Raw genomic sequence first — 21,821 nt, forward strand, 5'->3', positions numbered from 1 at the left:
TGCACTAAGTGCTCGAACCAGAGTTTCCTGTTAAACTCCTATTTGACTAAACAGGAAGTATTTTACCAAGCTGGTCCTGTTAGAGAGAGAGAGAGAGAGAGAGAGAGAGAGAGAGAAGGTAGTGTGCACATGATTTGTTTCTGATCTTCCAAATTATGTCTCAGGTGGCTGGAGAAAAAGGCATCTCAATGTATCTTACCTCATCAAAGGAAAGAGAAAAATTCTCAAAACCAAGCATTTGTTCTCCTGACATTTATTAATGAATATAAATCTGAAAAAGTTCTCCAATATCGTAGCAATAAATAGAAGATGTGGGCTTACTTTTGCTAGGACATACTCCAAGAATACTGGAACTATGATTTCATGTGGCTCTACTCAGACTTTTCAAGTTTATTGTACTACAAGTTCCGAAATTCTCTGTTCTATAAGTTCTCCTTGACAAACAAACCACCTTACAGACATCTAAGCATGGCTTACCTGAAACAAAATCTTCAATTGGAAGACTTTGAGGCTGAACTAAGCCTATATTTGCCTAACATCCTTTTCGGGGGAGAAAAACCCTCTCAACTTTGGGTCAGGAACAGGAATCTTGGGTGGAGCTACATAGACCTAGCTCAGCCTCAAAGTCTTCCAGTTGAGGCCTTTCTCACAAGTGAGCCACATTTGTTTGTTTGCTTGCTTGCTTGCTTTGTCCCCATAGGACACCGAAGGAGACTCACAACAGATAAAATAAAAAAAATTTAAACACACTATATAAACTTAGTTTTATGTGAATCATGTAGAACTCTGAAAGTGGAGAATTATGAGATTTGTAGTCCGGTAAATCTGAAAATCTCATCCCTAGCTCTACTGAGTACTTGAAAAATTCATTTGTAGTTAGTTGCAAGATAGTTGGTGACTTAACATGATCAGTAATTGATAGGGTGCTTGCATTCCTGAAATTAAGAAGCCTAACTTCTAGATCAAAAGAATATGTTCCATGCATGTTTGATTAGCAGTCTTCTCATTACAGACACTAACGGTTATCTGCTAACTTCATTCCAAGTAATATTGTCAACATCCATTTCTTTCATGTTTTTATTGCCATACTAAAAACATTTCAATTAAAAGGTAAATTTATTTGTAAACAGGGACAGACACCATCAGGTACAAATTCTTCGTAGTGGAGGAGCCACTGCTCCACAGGTTTCTTTTGTGTGGTTAATATTCCAAACGAACTGTATTTGTGAAGCATTTGTGAAATGCTTGCATGTTGCTAGCTAATCCAAGACACATATGCCTAAACAGAGCCATTAAAACACTGCCCAAGTAATCTGCCCAATCAATATAGGATGAGGATCAGTTTAAAGAAAGCAAGCAAGAGGATGTCAAGTATTTGATAAAATACTGCCAAGGCTGATGAGAAGACTGTGTCAAAACAGAAGGATATTCAGTTTAATTCCAAACTTATGAACTGAGATATATAAACAACTGTGAATGCTGTTATACTGTTTTAGTGACATGGGAGCTGCTTCTGTATGACACAATGCTTGAGCTGCTACTGAGCTGTACTTCAGCGGCACAGCTTGCCTTTGCCTTCCTCCCTGGATAGCGTGAGGCTTCTAGTCTCACGAGAAGGACATAGGGGGAGAGGGGGGAATGTTAGGTTATTTAAGGGATGTTCCCCCTCTCCCTGCCCTCTTCCTTTCCTGGCATTCAGCAAGGATAGAGTTCCGCTGCTCGGTTATTACCAACCGCATTACTAAGCAAGGCCAGGAGGAATAGCATTCAGGAGGCAGGGAGAGTCTCCCGGGGTTTGGTTGCCAATTTTGTTTTTCTTACACTTGAATTTCATGTTCAGTTCATGTTAATTCATTGAGGTTTGAGTACCTGTTGTATATTTTATTGTTGCCGGAACTTAAGGAAAGGGGGGGGGGGGGGACAGCCGCAACTGCACAGCTTCCATGGCTCGCTTTTGGCATGATCGGAGCCCAGGTGTAGCTTCAGGAGTTTTCCCCCAGTAATTAATTAATTAATTAATTAATTAATTAATTAATTATTAAGTGCATAATATATACATAGATAAGCAGTAAAAAGGCAGGAAGAACTAAGGATTGGCTCGAGTGAAGGGGCGCTCGGTTGCAGGGCCAGTGCTTCAGTCATCATTCGGACCTACCAGGCGACATTTGGGTTGGTGCAAGGCAGCTGAGGTGTGGAACGGCCTATTCAGGCTCCAGCTTCTGGGCACCCAGCCAGCTGCTTGGCTCCTATGCTGCTAGGATACGATTTTACCCTCACCTTCCTTCCTTTCCTCCAACGTTCAGTGTTTCGTACATCTAGGTGGTGCACAGTTCAAGCTTCACCACATGGTAGTTGCAAGATAGTTGGTGGCTTAGCAATTAAATTGGCCTTGTAATTTTCTCTTGCCTATTTAACGCACGGACAAATAAATTTTAAAAATTGATTAAATTACTTAATAATAATATAATTAATTTAAAATAGAATAGTGTTTACTAAATCATTTAATAAATTTCATATATATACCTAAGAGGGGATATTCAACCAAGTGCATGCTTAAAGTGAATTAATTACTGTAGTTTGATTGCTATTGGCAAAGATTAATTGAAAGAATTTTAGATTAAAATTAATTACTACACAAGCAGAAGGCTCCTTGGAAAATACCCTGATGTTGGGAAAGTGTGAAGGCAAGAGGAGAACAGGATGACAGAGGATGAGATGGCTGGACAATGTCATCGAAGCAACGAACATGAATTTGACCGAACTCCGGGAGGCAGTGGAAGACAGGAGGGCCTGGCGTGCTCTGGTCCATGGGGTCACAAAGAGTTGGACACGACTTAATGACTAAACAACAACAATGAATCTGGGGTAATCATTACATGGAGGCTGGGGGCTGAGGTGGAAGACTACATTGACCCTTAACATATTGAGGCCCCCTTGCATGGTGTGTATGTGCCTCCACTATTTTCTGTTGCTCCCCAATGCTTCCCCACAGCACTGCCAATATATTTGCCGACAAAGTACCCCCCCCCCCCCCAGAATCCACTGCTGACCATACAAAGGGCATACAGTATATATCTAGTGCAGTGGTTCTCAAACTTTTTTGACTTGCAGCTCTCTCAACTACTGGCCACTGGCTGAAGCTCCTCCAATACAAAACTTTGGATGGGGGGTGGGGAGAAGGGAAGGGGGAAGCCTGGGTTGGGTAGTACTTCTGTGGATTCTGCAGAAGTACTTCTAAGGATTCTGTGGCACCCCAGAGTAGGTTTGGCAGCACCTGTGGGTGCTGTGGTGCACAGTTTGGGAACCACTGATCTAGTATTATGATTTTAATTTACCATAACACACATACACACACACACAGAGAGAGAGAGAGAGAGAGAGAGAGAGAAATTTAAGGGTGAGTAAATTCTGCAGCAGGTTTTTTTAAAAAAAGTTACATTCAGAGATGGGGTGAGCAGAGCAGTCATGAAAAAGGGGTTATTTTTGTAACACCCATAACTAAAAGATGACACACAAATGAAAGTCACTCTCATTGCAAAAAGCCAAAACTGTTTTTCCCCCGCCCCCAAATTGAAAGAGAAGCTTCTTGAAGTATGATTCTTTAAAAAGCCTAAATTTTGAATCTCCTCAGTATTTTATCAGGGAAAAGGGGTTGATTTTGAAGGGGAAGATAAAGGAACTGTTAAACATCAGAAACAAAAATCTTCAACTACTCAAATATCCATCTTAGTTGATTGCTCTTTTACCAGTGGGGCCTGGCTTCTTTCTGTTTTCCTAAATATACATCTCCAAGCATAACACTGTTTGCATTTTCATCCCCATGGCAACCTCAGGATATGACAAGACAATGTGTGCAGTGATCGAACCCTAATCCTAATTCTTGCTTGATAATAACCTTACATTTTAAAATCCCTAATCTGCTTTATCCACACTGTGACAGCCTTTGTAATTATCCCGGCATGTATAAAACAATCACAGTCACTGTTGGTAACTGCCGTGGATTAATTTTGTTCCATTCCATCTGGATGGGATTTGGACTCGTCATGGGGTCCATTCCACAAGGACATTCAGTAGCAGAAACAATGAACTCTTTAAAGAACCTATCTCAGGTGTAAAGGGTACGTTAATTGACAAAAAGAAAGAATAAGAATCTCAAGGCAAATATCTATGCATGAAGACAGGATTCTTTTTAGGCAAGCCAGAAACTTACTTTGAAGAATGAAACACTTACCACCATGGTTCCAAGGTCCAACAAAGCAATTAGTCACTATTATAGTTATTCTTTAAAGGTAGAATCCTCTCAGGATCCAGAGATCCAGGCAATCACTGGGTTGGAGCAGTGCAACCCAGAAATCATCCTGTTTAAAGCAATGGGGCTTCTTTAAACAGGGTGGTTTCTTGTGCAAATGCCTGAAACAAGACAACCACAACCATAATGGATTGTTGCTTGCACAGTAAAAACTAATAGGATTTTGGCCTATTTCTCTATTCGCCTTGATTCTTGAAAGCAACTAAACCAGTTAGTTATAGTTACTTCAAACAGCCAGAGAACCCAAACACAGAACATTTGAATGCTACAAGCTGTTAGCCTGTAGTCCACTGGTTCTCAACCTTAGGTTATTCAGGTGTTTTTGGACTGCAACTCCCAGAAGCCTTCACCACCAACTGTGCTGGCTGGGGTTTCTGGGAGTTGCAGTTCAAAAACATCCGAGCAGCAAAAGTTGGGAACCTAGGGATAGACCATATTCTTGTCCTACTCATCTCATCCTTTTCTAAACAGACACAGAAGAATATGAAGCAGAACCTCTGACACAACATGAGCCAGCACTTGAAGTATAAGATGTTCCTCTTCCACCAGTTACTCAGTCCACACACTGGGACAGAGTGTCTAAATAGGACTCAGGAGAACTTGGCTCAAATCCCTGCTTGCCTATGGAAACTAAGTGGGGGTTGGCAGTGGTAAAACCACTCCTTATGTATCTTGCATGCCTTGAAGACTTTGTTAACTCACCATAATTCACGATGACTACACTGTGGCTCCAGGACTATGTAGTGCGGACCGTTCTGAGTTGCAATTTCTTCACACTTCGTCTGATTTTAAGAATGGAGTAAAAACACACCTTTTTAGAAGGCCTTATGATGTCTATCCTGCCCCAAGGTGTTGTTTTAACTATGTCTTTTGTGCATTTTAATTGTTTTTAATGTATTTACTTATTTTAATGGCTTTACAATGGGGTTAGTTAAATGATCTTATTTTAGCTAAATATGATTATCTGTTTTTATGTGCAGTAGTTGTAAGTGGCATTAAATGCTATTTTCAGTGGAAAGATGGTATAAATGCAATAAATAATGTTTATTTTAAAGGCCTGTCTACATTGGCTGATTTGGAGCAGGCTGGTGAAAGTTAAATAGGGCCACTTAAGATCAGATAGTGATCTGGAGTGCCATTTGGTATGTTCATCACCTCCAAATGGAATATGCACCTCAAGTGAGCCTATCTCATGTGATGCCTTCCTCTTTCAATTTCCCATATGTTGAAGTGGCTTAAGAAGACAGCCAAGATTTTGGACTAACAATCAGCCTGAAAAAAACACAAGTCATGAGCCAGGGCGTGGACTCACCTGCCTCTCTTATCATCACTACACAAGAATTGGAAGTTGTTCATGATTTTGTGTACCTTGGCTCAACGATCTCTGACACACTCTTTCTAGATGTTGAGCTGGATAAATGCATTGGCAAAGCAGCTACCATGTTCTCTAGACTCACAAAGAGAGTACGGCTTAGTAAGAAGCTGATGGCATATACCAAGATAGGTCTATAGAGCCTGTGTCCTGAGTACACTCCTGGAACCTTTGTGCATGGCAGGAGAGGAAGCTGAACGTGTTTGATATGCGTTGTCTCTGACACATTTTTGGTATCATCTGGCAGGACAAATTTCCAAATAGAGTAGTCCCATATGTTACTTAAATAGCGACATCAACATTGGCTTTGGCTTGTAATGAGAATGGCTGATGGTCAGATTCTAAAAGGTCTCCTGTATGGAGAATTTGTGTAGGGAAATCGCCCCAGAGGGAGACCACAGCTGTGATACCAGGATATCTTCAAGCGGGATCTGAAGGCCTTAGGAATGGACCGCAACAGAGGGGAAACCTTGACATCTGAGTGTTCAGCATGGAGGCAGGTGGTGCAGCAAGGCCTCTCCCAATTTGAAGAGACCCTTGTTCAGCAGGCGAAGGCAAAGAGGCAGTCCCCAAACCAGCAAAATTAGGGAGCTGGACAGTGGACAGATTGTATTTGTCTTCAGTGTGATAGCCACACTAGACCCTGTTTCAAGACCTCTATTCAGAACATGTTACCATAGTCTCTCGAGACTGAAAGATGCCATTGCATTGTTGTTGTTTAGTCATTTAGTCGTGTCTGACTTTTCGTGACCCCATGGACCAGAATACGCCAGGCCCTCCTGTCTTCCACTGCTTCTTGGAGTTGGGTCAAATTCATGTTGGTAGCTTCGATGACACTGTCCGACCATCTCATCCTCTGTCGTCCCCTTCTTCTCTTGCCTTCACATTTTCCCAACATCAGGGTCTTTTCCATCTCTTCTCATGAGATGGCCAAAGTACTGGAGCCTCAGCTTCAGGATCTGTCTTTCCAGTGAGCACTCAGGGTTGATTTCCTTCAGAATGGATAGGTTTGTTCTCCTTGCAGTCCAGGGGGCTCCCAAGAGTCTCCTCCAGCACCACAATTCAAAACCATCAATCTTTCCACGGTCAGCCTTCTTTATGGTCCAGCTCTCACTTCCATACATCACTACTGGAAAAACTATAGCTTTGACTATGCGGACCTTTGTTGGCAAAGTGATGTCCCTGTTTTTTAAGATGCTGTCTAGGTTTGTCATTGCTTTCCTCCCAAAAAGCAGGCATCTTTTAATTTCGTGACTGCTGTCACCATCTGCAGTGATCATGGAGCCCAGGAAAGTAAAATCTGTCACTGCCTCCGTATCTTCCCCCTATATTTTTCAGGCGGTGATGGGACCAGTGGGCATGATCTTAGTTTTTTTGATGTTGAGCTTCAGACCATTTTTTGTGCTGGCCTCTTTCACCCTCATTAAGAGGTTCTTTAATTCCTCCTCACTTTCTGCCATCAGAGTGGTATCATCTGGATATTTGAGGTTGTTGATATTTCTTCCGGCAATCTTGATTCTGGCTTGGGATTCCTCCAGTCCAGCCTTTCGCATTATGTATTCTGCATATAAGTTAAATAAACAGGGAGACAATATACAGCCTTGTCGTACTCCTTTCCCAATTTTGAACCAATCAGTGTTTCCATATCCAGTTCTAACTGTTGCTTCCTGTCCCCCATATAGATTTCTCAGGAGATATATAAGGTGGTCAGGAACATAGTTCCTCTGCCCCTTCGAAATCCAGCTTGTACTTCTGGGAGTTCTCGATCCACATACTGCTGAAGCCTACCTTGTAGGATTTTGAGTGTAACCTTGCTATCGTATGAAATGAGTGCAATTGTATGGTATGCCATTGCATTGCACATGACAAATATTTATACATTCATAAATGACCTCAAATTAGAGATTGTGTCAGTGCACAAGTTGTAGACCTGGCAATGACCTTTAAAACCCTGTTCATATTCAGTTCACTTCCCAGGAAGCATTGTTCTGTAAACAACGTTAATGTTTCTGGAACAAAAAAGGGGGAGGCACACGATGTAGAATACCCCTCTCCCATAGCTATCTTTTCATCTTGACAATAATCAGAATAGAAGTGGAGGACTTATAATTTTGAAGGTGCGCTGATATATAGATCTAAGGATAACAATCTGTGTGGCTGTAGAGTCTCTGATTTGGGGTCCCGTATAAAGGTAAAAATATTTTTTATGCAGTCCCACTCTTATGTCTGAGAAAGTGGACTTGTCTATGAAACTATAGCAGTTAATCTTTAAGATGTCACAACATTTTGATTTTAATTTTATATTTATTTCTTCTATCTTTCATTTTTACTTTTTCTCTGCAGGCAAGGAAAAAGAAGAAAGGGAGAGCAAAACATGTAGGACATCCTTCCACCACAGCTGCACAGTGGGACTACAGCATCTGCAGGGGATCAATTCCAAGCCTGCTTGCTGATACTGAAGAAGGAGAAAACTTGAATGGTATACATCACATGGTCTCCAACTTCCTCTAGTGGCCAACTCTGGTAAATACACACTGGAAATATAAATATTTTCAATTTTTTATTTAATATGTTGAGCCAGTGGATAAGTGAATCAGCAGATACTGATACCGCAGATAGTGGGATATTACTGTAGTTTTGCCAGTGATCAGAATAAAAGTGAGGGACTCATGCTTTTGAAGATGTATTGATATATAGATCCTGTGATGTAACATGGACTGATGAACAGAGGGTACTGAGCCCCATCGGTGTCAGACTTTTTAATGTTACATAGGTTTTGGCTTTTTTGGGGGGGGGGGGAGGTTGTTTAATTTTATTCATAAACTGTTCATCCCCTAGCATGTTCAAGACAGCACAATGCAATGTAGTTATCATATACAAACATGAAATAGATAGATAGATAGATAGATAGATAGATAGATAGATAGATAGATAGATAGATAGATAGATAGATAGATAGATAGATAGATAGATAGATAGATAGATAGATAGATAGGCAGATAGGCAGATAGACAGACAGACAGACAGACAGACAGACAGACAGACAGATAGATAGATAGATAGATAGATAGATAGATAGATAGATAGATAGATAGATAGATAGATAGATAGATAGATAGATAGATAGATAGATAGATAGATAGATAGATAGATAGATAGATAGATAGATAGAGTGGTGCCTCGCTCTAATCCATTCCAGGAAAATCACCGTTAAGCGAAAACATCGTAAAGCTAAAAAAACAACAACACTGAAACGCATTGAAACCCCTTCAATGATTTCCAAAGGGGTCAAAATTCACTGTTGAGCGAAGATCCTCCATAGGGCAGCCATTTTCGCTGCCTGTCTTGCAAGGAATCCGTCCCAAAAAACAGCAGGGAGCCATTTTGTTTACCCGGTGGCCATTTTGAAACCGCCGATCAGCTGTTTTAAAATTGTCGTTTTGTGAAGAATCAGCTCCCGAAGCAGGGAACTGATCATCGCAAAGCAAAAAAAACTTTAAAAAAAACATTTAGACCATCGTTTTGCGATCGCAATTGCTATCGCAAAAAAGATCATTGTAATGCGGTTTCGTCGTAATGCAGGGCAATCGTAAAGTGAGGCACGACTGTAGATAGATAGATAGACAGACAGACAGACAGACAGACAGACAGACAGACAGACCTGCATCTATATCCATATCTATCGATTGACATGGATATAGTTGCAGATGCAGATACAGATGTAGGTTCAAATAAAGACATAGCAATAAATATAGATATTTGTAACTATTGATACAAAATTAAAAGTCAGAGAAGCTGGCGCTTTGTTCTTTTACTGGCAATTGATCATGATGTCAAAAGGAATTTTGTTCTCATAAAACTATTATCAGGAATGACAAATGGAGAACTTGTAGGAAATGTTCAAGTTATTTGGATAATCATCTGATAAACGATATAATTTCTCCCTATCCTGATTTTACTGTGAAAGAAATTATCTTGCTGGATATATGGTGAATTTGAAGTCTCATCCAATTTTAATGCTAGAAGTGGTAACATCTTGGTGCTGCAAAGCTTGAATCTGCTACACCAGATTGTATTTTCCAAACAGCAACACATTTAATGTCTGTATAGATTATTTATTTCCTCATCTTGCTTCCAGCTGTTTCCATTTTGTAAGTGTGGGCTCATTCAATCAAAAGGCAGGCCACATTGCTTACAGGATTGGGTCATTCTGCCTTTTGACCTTTGGTGTTCTCTTTAATGCCATACTAAATGTGTCCTGACAAAGAAAATGGACTTGTTCTCCCCTCTGTGCCCTCTCTCTGTGGCTTACAAGTCCCATTTTTCACCTGCACAAAACAGATTCTTGTTGAGCAAGACTTACTGGCACAGGAAAACTAGAAAGATACAACAGGGGGGGAAGTGGGGGGAGGAAAGGAAGAAATACTTTCTCAACAGCTCAGAATGGAAAAAGAAAACAGATTTTGCAGAGATGTTTCGACTTTGCTCAAGGAATTATGAAAGTTGCAATTACGCTGGCAAAGGAGTGAGTTCATCCTTCACCACTTTACCATTAGAAACATATTTTTTTGTCATTAACACGTGTTAGATATTCATTGTTTCTCAGGAACATAACAATCAGCTAACTAGTCTGTCATAACTATTCCTGTCCAAGCTCTGTCCTTCCGTGAGCAGAAAACACTGCATTCTACACTATTTCTATTAGACATTGCTGGGAAGATTGGTTCGGGGCAGTCAATAGGGCCGCCTAGAGTGGTCACAATTGACTAGATAGGCAGGGTATAAATGAAATAAATAAATAAAATAAAATAAATAGGGCAATTGCAGCTGCACGTATTCCATGTAACACCTATTAAGGGCCTACTGGAAGCAAAGAAATCTGGGCTGCATTAGAAAAGAGATACGTCCAATTGTGAACAACACAACCATGCCACCAAATCATTTCCTACAAGGAGCTGTATGAATACAGGTAAATATGTATTTACTCAGCTATACACCCTCTTGAATTTAATAAAACGTGCTCCCAATTAGGTGTGCATAGGATTATAGCCTAGAGCTGCATTTCCATCACTTCCATCTTCTGGCCATCCCTTCAGGATAATAACATGATGAAAAGGGACTCCTGTGATAGACAGAGGATGCCATGAAACAGCTGGTCTGTGTGCTTACTAACTGTTTGTTTCTGTGTGGCTTGGGGGTCCAGATCGCTCTGTTATAAACACAAAGTAAACACACCCTGGCACGAAAACTTCCAGCATCATAAATCATTTGTTTGAGCAGATGTTGTTATTCTTTCGCTGTCATTGTTTGGGGATATTTTGCTGATGGATTAGCACCTGGCAAATATGCCATGCATCTCCTTTCAAGACAATTTCCTGTATCTGTTAGCTGATGAGCCAATGTCGGGCTGAGAGCAGAAACGGGTGGTGATGATGATGACTTACTGCTTTTGTTGTTTCCAAAAATGCCACATGGGCTCCCTGGCTACTCTAATAACACTGCAGTCTTTCCCCTTTTGTCATCTCTTGCAGTTTTACCCAACTACTTTCTTTCACCTGTTGAGAAGAGGAATAAAAGAGAAAGATTGTGCGTGCTATGTGCTGTCAAGTCAGAAATGACTTATAGTGCCCCTAATAAGGCTCCCAAAGTAAGTGATATACTTAAGGAGTGATTTTAGCAGTTCCACCAATCCTCTGGATTTTCCATGGCCAACTGGGGATTTGAACTCAGGTCTCCTAGTCCATCACTATATGCACTACACTACACTGGGTCTTTCAAGGGAAGATTAGCTGTCTGGTATAGGTAATATAAGGGAAAAGTCCACTGACTAATGGAGATGTCTTCCTTTTCCACAGTGGTGGGAAACATGTCCTCCTGACATTGTTGGATTGCAAGCCCCATGATTTCTCACCATCACCCAGGCTGGTGAAGGCTAATAGGAGCTGCAGTCCAACAAATATTGGATTGTCAGCAGGCAATTCTCATAACATCACTGTTGTCAAAATTCTTGCTTAACTAAAATTAGAATATCACTCCCATATATATGATAGAACACGGTCAATTGGTTCAGTTTAAATATTTTTTTAAATTTTTTTTCCCTTTCTATCTCCTGCTTGGTTTCCTCATCAGGCTTCTGTTTTACCTTCATATTTCTGAATCATGCAGAGAAGACTTTCATCTGTGTGGTCTTCCAAATTTTCCCCCCTGAAGCAGGCAATTGATCATTAGGAAGCCATCATAAAACTTCTTGTATTTATTTATTTATTTAAAATACATTTACCCTATCTTTCTCCTTCAAAGGACCCAAGGCAGCTTCCTCCTGGAATAAACCTTTCATCAAGTTTGGCCAGCGACCTGGAAGAATGTCCCAATGATGGCTTGAGGAAGGACCACACTATTTGTGAACAAATGCTCAACCATTTGTACGTTGTGCCACTGTCAAAAGTAAGTTATTTGGATTAAACACTGGCTAATCAAAAAGCACACTACTTACTCATGCTTGGTAGGCCTTGTGACATGGACCAACACATGGAGACACATAGAAAAGGGGTTACTTAGTTCTCCACCAATAAGAAAGGCAGCAAATTGGAACCAAAGTGGTCTTGCAAGACATCAGTATCAACTTTGGACTGGTTTTGTGGGTTTCTCACATCACAACACCAACTTTTATGTCACATGGCCCCTTTTTGTGCCCTGAACAGGAACAGGTTCCCATTCAATCTAAGTGGATTTGATTTCCTACTTGTAGTCAAGAGCAATGAGAAAGAGTCAAGTGGGCAGTGGATACCCATTTAAACCATTAGTAGCACCTCCTCATCTGTTGGTCTGGTATCTAATATCAAAACACAAATGCTGTAGAGATGTGATTGTTACCTAGAAAAATATCTCATTCTGGAAGATTTTCTCAGTCTTGCCATGCTGAGATTCCCTACTGGGACCTCCTTCTGCAGTAGCAAGATTCCCCAGATTCCCATGAAAACAAGATGCTAATCTCATTGTCCCTGTTGTTCTGCACAGGAAACTACTATACAGTGGTGCCTCGCATAACGTTTGCTTCGTTTAACGTTTTTTTCGCTTAACGTTTATTTTTTCAGAGTCAGATTGTGCTTCGTATAACGTTTTTCCCTATGGGCGATTTTCGCATAGCGTTTTGGGGACCATGCTTCGCTTAATGTTTTTTGTTTTAGGTCCCCTGCTTCACTTAACGATGTTCATTTTTTCAATTACAAAAGTGTCTTAACATGTTGAAAAACAGTTTTAAATGCTTGGAATCATTAGTGCACCTTCTAAAATGTGTGCATACTTAATTTGGCGTTGATCTGACTTTTCGTTATTTTTTTGTGAATTTTTTTTTTTTGGCCCATAGGAACCAATGGACCTGTCAAAATCTGACAGCTCCATGCTTTCCTATGGGGGAGAAAACAATTTACAAAAAATTAACGAAAGTTCAGATCAACGCCAAATCAGGTTTGCACACAACTTAGGGGGTCCTCTAACGAACCCAAGAATTTAGAACAGTTGCTGAGTCTTCATTAATTTTTTGTGAATTTTTTCTTCCCCCATAGGAAATAATGGAGCTGTCAGATTTTGACAGCTGTCAAAAGTTGGGGGAAAAAAATTCACCATTAATTAACGAAAAGTCAGATCAAAACCAAATTAACTTTTGCATCCGTTTTAGAGGGTGCAGAAGCTAATCCAAGCATTTAAAACCATTTTGACCCTTTTATGACACACTTAATTTTGCAAAAATTGACTTCGCAAAGCCCTTGAAATGTATTGAGTCAGCTACAATACATTCCAATGGAAGATACATTGTATCATTTAACGATGTTTCCTATGGGTTTTTTCGCTTAAGGACGGCAATCCGTGCCTATTGGAACGGATTAACCGGTTTCCAATGCATCTCTATGGGAAATGGTGTTTCGCATAAAGTTTTTTTCGCATAAGGTTTTTTTTTTTTGGAACCAATTAAAAATGTTATGCGAGGCACCACTGTACTTTGCTCATTTTAACCCCTTTTCCAAAGAATTCTGTGCATGACCCAGTATGCCTTCTTCCCTTTTTAGGTGAGTTCTGTATAAGAGATACTTCATTCTGTGCACGGATTGTAATAATCCTGTGCAGTTTTTATTCCAGAAAAGATTAGCTACAAAACTTCAGAGAAGTCCCATCAAATTTCTCATTAGATTCCTGGCAGAACAGAATTTCACCCAGAGAAATCTCTCTGTAAATGGACAAGAAGCCCCCCACCCCCACTGATTCTTACCAAAAGTGAGAGGACACAAGATGCATAAGCTCAGGAAGGTCAGGAAAAATATTCCCCTCCTGAAGTGGGAAGGACGAGATCTTTCTACTTGTAATAAGAGTTGATATGCTCCAGTAAAACAGTTTTAGCACTTGTTTTGCGAACTGTAGAAACTGGTATGTGTTTACGTTTGGATGCAGAGATTATGTTCAGATGCAAGGATTAAATGGATTTTTTAAAATGGAAAAATAAGACTTTGGCTTTCAGCAAGTAAGAAAAACAATCTAAGGTCACTCACATTCGGAATTTGGAACGGATATCAAGTTTGAATTCCTGAGGCTTACAGCTGCTAACCACAGCTGCATAACCAGCCATTGTTTGTTCCAAATATTGTGGCAAACAAATCAGGGTTTGCACTGTCACACACAAACATACATGCTTTCTGTTCCAAGTGATTTTCGAAATAATTTGTGAGTGCTAATGTTTGCCAGGAATCTCACTGCTTAAAGACAAAAGCAGTGTCTTAACACATCATGCAGGGAGCAGGTTTCTATCTGGACAATAACTAACAAATACAGTATTAAGACTTAGTCATGTATGGGGATAGAAATTTTGGAGTATCTGATTATGCAAAAATATCATAACTCTGTTGTGTGATGCTTACATTGTATGGACTTCAAAAGAATCAGGAAGCATGTTATCTTAAATTAAATCTTTTGCTGGTGATAGACATCTACTTGTTAAGGTGCCACAGATAATAAAACAGAATTTCAGTGGTATCATTGTGACTACATGGCTAGAGGGAAAAAATTGTTAGTTTCCAGTCTAGTGCACTAAAGCACCACTGTTGCAGCTAGCCAAAAGGAAGAACTTCTTATCACAACAACTCCAGGAGATGTTGAAACTTTGGCTACAAGACACTTTTATATTTCTAAATGGTGGTAGAACATATGTTCATCGTCACAGAACTTTAAATTGCACAACATTATATGCCATACACACTGGACATCAACAATTATGTAGCAGTAGCAGCAACAGACGAGAACAATATGGATTTTCTTCCATAGATTCAAACTGGTTTAGCTGAATGCATACTGGGAATAATTTTCATGTGTGTCTAAATAGGCTAAAAGGCTAAATAATATATTTTATTTACATAGTTTTTTAATTTTAGCAATGTTGATACTTTGGAATTGTGTTCCATGGCTTTTGATTGTGCCTTTTAAGGTTCTAAGCTCCTGCATTTTTAGAGTCTAATTAAATCATTCTTTTTCATATTGTATTGTAATTTTTATGTTCCTTTATTTTAGATTGAATTGTGGCTTAAGCACTTTTTCGCCTGAAATATATTTTTAGGCATTTGTGCCTACAGTTTTTAACATAGTTGCAAGAGTTTTGGATGTTTTCTATATTTTGGATTTTACTTTGTGCTTATGGAACATAGAAAAAAGGTAGATGAATAAACCTTGTAAAATTAGACAAGCTGAAGTTGGCTGGAATGATTACAACAATGAAAATATGTACGAAAATATTGTATAACCAGATGAATTCTGACATGGTTGAAAATGGTTGGCTGATTTAATTTTGGAGTGAACTCTTTTCTGGAATAATGACAGGTGTGGCAAACACGGGATTTTTCCCTATGTGTCTATAAAGTTCGGTAGGGTTCTTAGATGTTCAGGCATCTGACCTGATATTTTTGCTGAGTCATCCAAGAGATCCAGAAGATTTAGGCACTGCAGCCACTAGTCTTATAGTTATCAAACAGTAGATGCGACTGAGACAGTTTAGCTTTTGAATTTGCTCGACATCGGCACAAAGCAAAACATGAATTGAAAAATTCATCGAAAACACTAATTCGTTGATTCATGGTCATCAAATGTGATGACCTGGATGAATATCAATGGACAAAGTTTTAGTGACTTTCAAGTCATGGATTTATCTAAATTTATTTTAAATATATATATAAAAATTGAGAGGCAGCCACTGCCCCGCCTCTTCCCACTGTCCACGTTGTCTCCCTACCTTTTGCTGCCGCCACCTCCTCCTCCTCCACTGCTGCTGCCATCTTGAAAGGCTGCCTGCCTCTGCACATGCACTCTCGGGCTCTTTTATTTAAAAATCAGGCTTCCTTTAAAAAAAAAAATAGAGGTAACTGGGCAGTTGCTTCTCTAAATGAATGAATGAATGAATGAATGAATGAATGAATGAATAAATAAATAAATAAATAAATAAATAAATAAATAAATAAATAAATAAATAAATAAATAAATAAATAAATAAATAAATGCCTCTGTCTACTATAGCTCCCTGAGTCTGAAACCTAGAAGACTGAAAGATGGTGTATGTAGTATGGAGACCTTGAGGGCATGCATTGTGAAGTCATTTCATTTTTTAAACAGTAAATTAATATAGTTAAATAAATATAATTAATTAAAAACTTTCTGCAACCTGCAGGGTTGGTTCCCTCAAAAGTGGGAAACACCAAGCTCCTAGGAAACAGCAGATCTTCTCAAGAGTAGGAATCTCCTCAAAAACAGGAAGCCTGGAGCTTGAGGCCAAATATTGCAGATGGCCTGGGATGAGGCTAGAACTGGCTTACTTATGGCCTGCAAGATCCACATCAATAGATCTACTATTTAACTCAGATGCTTTGTGAACTTTTCCTGTTCATGACTTTTGGTGGATTCATATGAATCAGCATTCCTGCTTTCTGACATGGTGGGAAAATGAGGAGAAAAAAAGAATGGAGAAGTGGACACAGAGAAAAGCCAGAGAAAAAGAAAAACAGTGAAAGATTGTTGCCATATTGCTCAGTTGGCTGGGTTCTGTTCAAATTCTAGGCATGTCACCTGGTTCCTGGAGAGAGAAAGGAAAGGTGTATCAGCACTACTCAGTCATACCAGTTCTAATTAGCTTTAATTTCCATAGTTCCTAGAAAAGAAGTACAGAATTTGTAATTTGGTACAATAAGCACATAGCCTTAGAACAGCGGTCCCCAACCTATTTCGAGCCGTGGACTGGCTGGGGGGAGCGAGCTCCAGGCACAGTGGGTGTGTCACGCTCATGCGGAGGGTGTGTCGTGCTCACAGGGTGTGTGTCACGCTCATGCACATGCACACGAGTGCGACAAGCCCACTGCATGAGGGTGACACACCCACCGTGCATGTGTGCAGGGGGGGGAAAGAGAGCCGTATCCGCGACTCAGTTCCGGCAAGCCCACAGACCAGCACCAGGCACAGACCAGGGGTTGATGACCCCTGCTTTAGAAGACAGTGAGTGAGGATTAAATTCATTTAACTCTACAGCACAATCAGTAGAGGCAGGCACTCAAGCCATATTTGAAGCTGTAGTTTGGGTTAGAGAGCCAGAGCTCTCCAGCAGATATTTCTAAACCCACTGAATCACTGGAATTTACAGAGGAATTGACTCCCTAAATCCCCACTGGGTCTACTAAGAACACAACATACTATACCAGACAAAGGATTTCAGCCATAATTAAATTAATACAAATATAGGTACTATAGGCAATGTGCACAACTATAAAAAAATTATAAACAGTGAAGTGATGAACAATGTGAAGTCCATCTGGGAAGGAAGCCTATGAAATGCAGACTTTTTTCAGGATTAGTTCATTTTTGAGCTTAAATTTTAAGCTCATTGCCATTATTTGTACATGATTGTATATGCAGTTATTTTTGGGACAAGGTCAGTTGGGAAAGTAATGAACAGTCCATGCATGCTTGTTCCTGCAAAACCCAAAACAAAAGAAAGCAAAGCAATTCCCAAACACAGAAACAGAATGGGAGAGTTTGTCAGTTTCTGAATCTCCACACTGTCTTGTGTGGAGTGTCTTTCGGCCACTGTATTGTTCAGCAAAAATGCTGATTTTTTTTTAAAGGGAGGTGAAAAACCAAGATGCTCCAATTACAATGTTGTAGATGAGTGTTCTTGTTAGGTAGAAGATTTTAGAATACTACCACTGATTGGGGGGGGGGGAGGTTTTTGGGAGGCTAAATTGCTGAATAAGGAGGGGAATTTTGCATGGAGATGCCCAACCACAATTAAGAGCAGAATCATTTTGCTTAGACTCAAGCATCTAAACTGGGAACATGATGCACACAGCTATGGACAGTACACAAGCCATAAGCAATAATTATCATGTTTGCACTAAGAACAAAGACACTGCTGTTACGGATAACGGTACTGAACACTGGGTGACAGAATGAGCTACAGGCTGGCAATCTGGTGAACATGGGGAAAACCATCTGCATTTGCACATCTTTAATTTTTTGGATTCACTTTACCTCTTCTCTCTGCATGTGAGAGACAATCTTAGGTCTGCAGTTTGCTAGAAGGAGGAGAAGGAATATCTATAAGGGGAAATAGTCAATCTGTGTTACTTAAAAAAATTGAAAGTAACACAAATATCTTATGATGGGATAAGAATTAGAGCTGCCATCATATTTTGCCTGAAGCAAATTTCTGAGGAACTTCTGCAAATGCCCAAACATTTTCAGCCTTGCAAAAGCAATTAGAAAAAGTACTATATGTACATTATCTATTACTCATGGGAAAGAAACAACATGTTCTGGAGAAAGTTTCTGAGACAACCTAGAATTACCACAAATTTCACATGAAGAAGAATTTGAAGGGAAAAATATCAAATTTTGACAGAAGCAAATAAGTTTGGATACGACTACTAGAAATCTCCAGCCAGGTTTTCCACAACCTTCATTAAAATTCTTACCTCCTCTTGTGGTCCATATGTCCTTTAAAAATCATCTGAAACTTTGCTTACTGGTGATATATTTTTGTTTCTAAAATTTACATAAGAGGTCATTTGCTGAGATCAGCTATTTCTGGCTCAATGTCAGTGAAGGTACCAGCTGAGACAGCACTGGGGCTGAGAGATTCTTCTTGACATCCTGAGCTATTTTAATTGGCCAAAGTCACATACTGTTCGACCTTTGCTCTCCTTAGCCTCTGGAAATATCTCCTGCAATCCTGGTGTATCTTATATTTGCTCCCTCCCATTTTTTAGCTTAAGTATGCCACCAATAAGTTGGTATAAGAATTCCTTCCATGAATTCAGCTTCGGTAAATTGGATGTTATGTACACATCACGGCAAAGGATGGAAATAATATGTGTGATGGCTCCTTTCTTTGCAATGTATGTTGTCAGTTGTAGCTTATAATTAAGATTTAACAGAGCTCAACCCAACAAAGAGTAGAGTTTTTTAAAACAGTTGATTCATTTCAGTCCATTTAAAAAGGATTTTTCATCCAGAGTCCTTATTCAAGCCTGCTATAACTTTATGGATCAATTCTCCAGTTATACACTTTTATCCACCTACTGACAACTATTTCATTATGTTTTGGTCTATGAGCTGCTGGAAGAAAAGCATAAAGATCACTGTACTGTCCACCATTCTCTATGTAGCAACATGCCATATGCAAACCATACACTGTCCTTGAGCATCCTCATTGCCACAAGAAGGATGTGGTAATGAGCCTTCTTCTATTATTCAGCTATTGCATCTATTATGCCTGACCCAGGATGATGCCTCCTCCAATTAGATCTCAGAGTCAAAAGATGCCGGAAGGAATGCTATGACCCCCAAAACTAGCACTTGCTGGGTAGATCTGATTACCCAGGAAATGCTTCCAAAAGCCTGTTTCTAAAGATTACTTGGACTGGTTCCCAGCATGTTTGTGGCTAAAGAACCAGTGATAAGAGGAGGCTGAGTTGCCAGAAAGCCTAAGATTTCTTGACTGGAGAGCTCAATGTAACTGATCTATTCATGAGTAAGCATTACATGTCAAATAGCTTACTAAGCTATTCACATATATGTGAGATGATTGTGCAAAAATACATGCTTGCAGATAGATATGAGCAGTGTCTGGAACAGCACTTGTGGTCTGATAGCTGTTGTCCTTCAGCTCCCAGATCTCTGAGGAACAGGCTACCCAACTTTGCTCAAATTGCAACAGACTTCCCATGCTGCTGACTCCTGGGCACCTGTGTCAGACAATGCTTCTCTAACTATGCTGTTTCTGGACTTTTGATCTCTGTTTTATTTTTATTTTTGGACTGCCCTTCTGTCTGCCTCAGTGCTACCACTGTATTTCTGACTGCAACTTGATTTTTAATATGTCATCTGAGGAGGAGTCTCACTCTGTCTTCAAGAATTGAGGTTTGACATCAGTAGAGTAGAATCTGACATTTAGAGATACATTGTCCCTGGACATAGAGGTCTCATTTAGCTTTGGTGGCTAATTACTATTCCTTCTTCCACAACATGTCAACTCATTTTTTAAAAAAACAAGGCCATTACCATATGCTAGGATAGTGAATTTGATAGGAAAATTACAATTTGGCTAAAGAAATATCATCCTCAAAGCGTCCATCTGTCTCTTCACAGTGACCTGACTTCAGCTACAGTTTCAGATCATGAACTTTGAAGAAAGATGTTCCAACACTTCGTCTCATCTGCATTTTAAAGCAAGTCACCTTCTTGATTAAAATGCTCATATGCATGCCCTTCTGCTTCACATTTCATACTTCTCCCAGATTTGTGATATGGTCCTTAGCTTAAAAAAAAAAAACCTAAATAAGTATGAAATATATTTTGTTAAAACATCCATAAAATCTTACTTCACTTTATTGTTGCTCCATAGCCAGTCATGTTGTACACATAAACAGAAATTAAAACCACTTACAGTTAACATCTAATATATACTGTAAATAACTAATAAGCTATCATAAAATCATAAAGGAATCTTTCTCAAACAAGTAACAATTAGTAAGATTAGCTTACAGAGATTGTGAAACAGGCAATGAGTTCTGTCTTTTCATAGCTCATTTAACAAATTTGGCAGTCCTATAGGATATATCATAGTCCGTGCCAACTAGCAGAAATAAAACTACACATAAAAGAGAGTTAAAGCAGTTAATGGTTTAAGATATTGATCCCTCAAATCCACATACAGAGGACATCCAGTTAGAAAATGGTTCATGTCCTCCATCTTAGAGCATCCTGCTGGGCAATATTTACTTGCACCAGGTTGGTTCATATGTAATCTCTGAAGCTCTTTCAACCACAGGGAGTTCAGTCTGCCTTTGGTTAGCAGTTGTCTCAGCTCAAGTGAGCTACGGAGGGACAAATATGGAGGAACCTATCCAAAAGGGAAGGAAAAGAATTTATATATTGTATTGGAGTGGCAACTAGCCACAGATGTCATGATGGTCTGGATGTCAATGTCATATAGTATTTTAATAAGATCTTCTTGGGCAGCTTCATACCCCTTCACAGAGGGAGGATGGAAAACAGTGCAGACCTAAGTGCCCAGGAGACCCTTCCCATTTCCTTTTAGCCAGTAGAGGTGAGGCCAACTGGAATACTATATTGAGCCAAAACAAAATGATTGCTTTCTTAGTGAGCGTAACTAAGGCCCTTAATAGCCTTTGCATCCCCATCCTATATGACAGGAGGATAGCATCATCTGTGTACAAATATTCCTGATGTTTTAAGGGGCGGAAAAAGCTTCAGATTGCATAAGGAGGAAACTATATCACTTAGATATCAATTAAATAGAACTGGAGCTAGTATTTCAGGTCCAGTCCCTTAATTACAGAGATCAGGCCTGAAAAACTGCCACCAGAAATGATTCTTTCTTGTAGGGTGGTATTCTCATTTAATCCTTGGATTCTCCTAAGCAACCTGTGATTTATATTCAAGGCTGCTTTAAAGTCTACAAAAGCCACACAAAGTAAAGGGAGAGACGTATATTTCCCAACAAGTTATTGGAATAAAATATTTCCTGACTAGGTAATGTAATAAAAATCAGTGTTCAGTTGTAGACCTGGCACAGAGGAATCCTGTTTGTTCGTC

The 21,821-nt window shown here is 39.6% G+C and overlaps 1 long non-coding RNA gene across 1 annotated transcript; it reads left to right on the forward strand.

Annotated features, from left to right (window-relative positions):
• Positions 1 to 2,704: 2,704 nt before the first annotated feature.
• On the forward strand, positions 2,705 to 16,028 carry LOC144588860 (uncharacterized). The gene is made up of 2 exons (XR_013544593.1): positions 2,705 to 8,204; positions 11,982 to 16,028. It is a non-coding gene; the product is annotated as an uncharacterized LOC144588860 (long non-coding RNA).
• Positions 16,029 to 21,821: the final 5,793 nt, after the last annotated feature.

The sequence above is a fragment of the Pogona vitticeps genome, chromosome 4 (genome assembly GCF_051106095.1).
Source record: "Pogona vitticeps strain Pit_001003342236 chromosome 4, PviZW2.1, whole genome shotgun sequence".
In the NCBI taxonomy this organism is placed as follows: domain Eukaryota; kingdom Metazoa; phylum Chordata; class Lepidosauria; order Squamata; family Agamidae; genus Pogona; species Pogona vitticeps.